This window comes from Gekko japonicus, unplaced genomic scaffold, assembly GCF_001447785.1.
Source record: "Gekko japonicus isolate JY-2015 unplaced genomic scaffold, Gekko_japonicus_V1.1 scaffold2049, whole genome shotgun sequence".
NCBI lineage: Eukaryota > Metazoa > Chordata > Lepidosauria > Squamata > Gekkonidae > Gekko > Gekko japonicus.
Genome location: NW_015171566.1, coordinates 174,654 through 179,571, shown reverse-complemented (window position 1 = coordinate 179,571; position 4,918 = coordinate 174,654).

The window sequence follows — 4,918 nt, the reverse complement described above, 5'->3', positions numbered from 1 at the left end:
CCCAAGCATGAGGACAGAAAGCTCCAAACGCCATTGGGAGTTCCTTCCAGCACATGTAGGCAATCCCTTCCCCCCCCCTCCGCCAGCTACCAACAACTCTGCACGTACTCAAGAGACTCTCCCTGCAGTCATGGGCGGTGTGGCAAGACACCTCGGATACCTGGACAGGACGATCAGGACGGTCTTCCAGCAGGGCGACATGGTGAGCCGGTGCCGGGTCTGGGTCACAGGAGGGGAGCAGGAGATGGATGAGGACGTTGGCGTGGCCCATTGCTTTGCTGGGGCGATGGACTAGCGCATACTGGTACTTGGCCCGGAAAATCAACCAGCGTAGTACCCGGGGAGATAGCATCTGCGGATTCTGACAGTCCAGGGCGAGCAGACCCAGGAGGGGTTTGGGTTCCGTGACCACAGTGAAGGGTTTGCCATAGAGGTAATCATTAAACTTTTTTACCCGTGCCACGATTGCCAGGCCCTCCTTGTCAATTTGCATGTAGTTGCGCTCAGCCAGGGAGAGAGTTCGTGAATAGTGCGCAATTGGAACCTCCTGCCCGTCAGCCAGCTGGTGTCCCAAGACTGCCCCGAGCCCGTATGCCAAAGCATCACAAGCCAGGACTACGGGAAGAGACTCGTCAAAGTGGGCTAGGACTGCATTGGAGGTCAAGAGGTCCTTTACTGCACGGAAAGCAGCTGAGTGCTTGGGACCCCAGACCCAAGGAGCATGTTTGTCCAGTAGGCAGTGCAGGGGTTCTGCCACGGCGGCCTTGTGGGGAAGGAAGGAGTGGTAGAAGTTTAAAAGTCTGAGAAAGGCTTGGAGTTCCGCCTTGGAGGTGGACATGGGTGCTTGTATGATGGCCTGGATCTTGTCGTCAGTGGGGTGGATGCCGTGGGCATCTACGGTGAACCCCAGGAACTCTACTCTCGGGACACCCAGCAGGCACTTTTCTCGCTTCACCTTCAGGCTGGCATCATTGAAGCGCTGGAGCACGATCCGCAGCTGTTCGGCAAAGGTCTCGGGGAGTTGGGAGCCGCAATCAGAACGTCGTCGAGAAACTGCTGGACTCCGGGGATCCCTTTAAGAAGACAGTCCATTAAGTTCTGGAATATCCCTGGAGCCACATTCACCCCGAACTGTAGCCTCCACACCCTGAACACCCCCCTGTGGGTCACAATGGTTTGGGCTTCGGCAGTGGTGTCGTCTACCGGTTCGAAAGCGCCAACTAACATCAAAAAATGCGCAAGTAGATAAATGGGAACCTACCTTAGAAGGTAGGGGGCACCCTCCCCCGCTGTGGGGGTCGTTGGAGCGTCGGAGCCCGGTGGAAGGCGAAAGCGGCAAGCAGGCGAGCGGCGAAGATGGCGTCCGGGCACATCGGAGACAGAACAGACGTCGGCGGAGAGGCGGAGCCAGGACGACACGCAAGTGTGGATGGCGCAGGCGGGGCGGAGCCGCGAGGACTGAGCCAAGGCCGCGCCGGAGCAGGCCGAGTGACAGAAGGGCCCGACCGATCCGCCACGGAAAGACCGCCGGAAAAAGGAGCCAGAAGCCGAGTGACGCCGAAGTCGACGTAGCCGACCTGGGAGAAAAACCCCTCCACTGGGTGCCGGTAGGGATTGTCCCCACCCCTAATAATTGTGGCCATAGGTTAGGGATAAATGAGTAACTGTAGCCGCTCAGAGACCCCTTAGGGGGTTAGACCGTGGTAGTAAGCTGAAATAAATAAAATAATAAAATGGCTGCCCCAGCTTACCTTCAGCCACACGGTGAAGATCCTTGTGCAGTGGTGGCAACTGCTGCCAAAGTAACACTTTTAAAAATTTGCAAAGCGAATCAAATGTCCAGTGGCCAGTCAGAAACCCTACTGGGCAAAAGCTCCATGCAGCCTTAAAAAGGTAAAGGTAAAGGTTCCCTTGCTCGAAACCCAGTCGAATCCGACTCTAGGGTTGCGGTGCTCATCTCCGTTTCAAAGCCGAAGAGCCAGCGCTGTCCGAAGACGTTTCCGTGGTCATGTGGCCAGCATGACTAAACACCAAGGCGCACGGAACGCTGTTACCTGCCCACCGAAGTGGTACCTATTTATCTACTTGCAATTTCTTGCTGTCGAACTGCTAGGTTGGCAGGAGCTGGAACTAGAGACGGGAGCTCACTCCGTCATGCGGCGCACTCGGGTCTCGAACTGCTGAACTACCGACCTTCCACAGCCTGCAGTTCAGCGTCTTAACCACTTGAGCCACCGCAGCTCCCCATGCAGCCTTACCTACTTTCTAAAAGCACTGGGCAGGCGGCAGGAAAGGTATTGGTGGGGGCCATGGATGGACACTATGCTGGGGATCACTGCCGTAAAATAACATTTGAAGCGCTATAGATTAAGCATTGTTTGCTATAAATTATTGCAGAAACCTGAAACAGAGACACCTGAAGACCTGATGTAACCTGAAAGAAAGAGGAGAGGCCACAAAAAACGCTGCGAACCCAAAGGGTTCAACGGTACAATGCAGAGAGCCAACAGAGGTATACTGATTGCTTGATATCTCACACACTTGCAAGCTATAATTTTCCTCCTGCTCTTCCCTTTATGGTGTAAGTTATCAAGTCAAGCCCAGATGAATTGCATGAATGCTTGGAGAATGAGATAAGGAAGTGGCATATCCTGCTGGACAAATGGTTGCCGAAAGAAACTCCAAACACAAAGTTGCCTAGGATGCCAGCAAGCGAGACATCAGCCACCGGAGGGGCTCGCAGGGCCTGAATTTTGGAAGAAGGAGAAGAAGAGTCGGATTTATACCCCCACCCTTGACACAGAGTCTCAGAGTGGCTTACAAACTCCTTTCCCTTCCCCTCCCCACAACAGGCACCCTGTGAGGTAGGTGAGGCTGAGAGAGCTCTGACAGAAATTGCTCTTGAGAGAACAGCTCTGAGAGAACTGTGACTGACTCAAGGTCACCCAGCTAGCTGCATGTGGAGGAGTGCAGAATAAAACCCGGTTCTCTAGGTTAGAGTCCACCGCTCTTAACCATTGCAAGAAACAGGCTTTTAGGCCTGCATATTTCACAACTGCTGTTTCTGCCATCCGTATATCTAATAGTAATGTTTGGTCCACAATGAGGACATGCAGGGCTAGGGTATAGGTTTCTATAGATTTGCAGGGGGGGGGGATATTTTCAGCAATGAAAATAAATACTTTCAGCAACCCCTGTATGTTAAATCTTTGGCCAACACCATCCAGTGCTGCAAAGATGGTTCTCACCAATATCAGTTTGTTCAATATGCAACTAACTCCAGCTTTACATTTCTTTCCCTCCCTAAGCCCTCCAAAGCAGCTGTGAAGGTCCTAGATCAGCATCTTGAGGCTGTTGTCTAGTGGTGGAAGGTGAACAAACTGATGCTTAATTTAGACTATGTGGAGGTGATGCTAGTGAGGAAGGCAAAGCGTAGCTGATATTGATCTACTAGATTTAGATGAGGTCAAGCTCTCTACTAGATCAAGCTAATTTAGGGGTGCTCTAGGGACCTGCTAGCTGCCTTGAGACTAAAGACAGGATATAAATATTCTAAATAAATACATAAAAGTGGGGGTCCCGAAAAAGGCCAAAAAACCCAAAATCAGGCAGCGTATTGAGTTATTGTGGCTGCATGAACATGCGGTGGCAACAGTTACCCCATTAAGAAGACAACGGCCTCCAACACCCACGTGTTTCTCCCCACACGAACACAACCAATTTGCTCTGTAGGAAAGAGTTTAGCAGAGAATGGCCAAGTATGAAGGGAAGGCAAAGGTGTGTGTGTGTGAAGGGTAAAAGTGGTAAGCAGCAAAGGGGGGCAGACAGATAGTCCAGGAGCCAAGGAAAGAAAGTAGACGACCAAAGAGAGGGAAGCAGAGACAGCATTGGGGGAGAGGAGGAATTTGGGCTGCCAACTCAGACTCGGGAAATTCCTGAAGATTTGGGGGTGATACCTGGGAGGTGGAGTTTGGGGAAGGGAAGGAGCTCGGCAGGGTGTGATGTCAAACAGTCCCCCCCTCCCAGTCTGCCATTTCCTCCAAGGGAACTGGTCTCCGTGTCTTGGAGATCAGTTGTTAACTCAGCATTAGGCTCTAGGACCCAACTTGAGGTTGGTAACCCTAGGACTAGTTAGGGTTGCCAGCTCCAGGTTGGGAAATACCTGGAAACTTGGGGGGTGGATCCTGAGGAGGGTGAGGTTGGGGTAAGGGAGGGACCTCAGCAGGGTATCACGCCATAGAGTCCACCATCCAAAGCAGCCATTTTCTCCAGATGGACTGATCTCTGCTGCCTGGAGATCAATTGTAACTATGGCTACCAAGTGGGGGCGGGGGGCGGATAAACCCCTGCTTCGGAGGCCCGATTCCCGCCCCCGTGGAATTGGGCCCCGGGGGAACTCCGCCCCCTCTATGGTTTTCCCTCCGACAATCGGGGCCATGCCTTCAACATGATCGACGTCGCGCGTCACTTCCAGTGACGTGCTGGTGGTGCGCATGCGCGAAGCACGTGCGCACATCGACGGACGACTCCCGGAGCCTGGCGAGGCTCCCCCGCCGGTAAGAAATTTTGACTTGGCAACCCTAATTGTAACAGAGAGAGAAATTTAACTACCACTTGGAGGTTGGCAACTCTAGACTAGCAGAATCAGGAAGTGGGAGATAGGAGAAGCAAAACCAACATGGTCGATGGAGGTGGAAAAGAGCAGGATGCAGGGAGTGCAGTGAGGAAAAGGGACCAATGGAAAATATGGGTTTCCTACCCCCATGAGTCTTCCCCACAGGTCCAAATTAAACATGATGGCATCCTTATGGGTGTCACAAGGCCACCACGGCCATTTTAAAGGCATTGTTAATTGCCATGGGGCTCGTTCCTGATTGGGCCTTCCGTGTGGTGTTCTTGTCCCCCCCCCCGCCGCCGC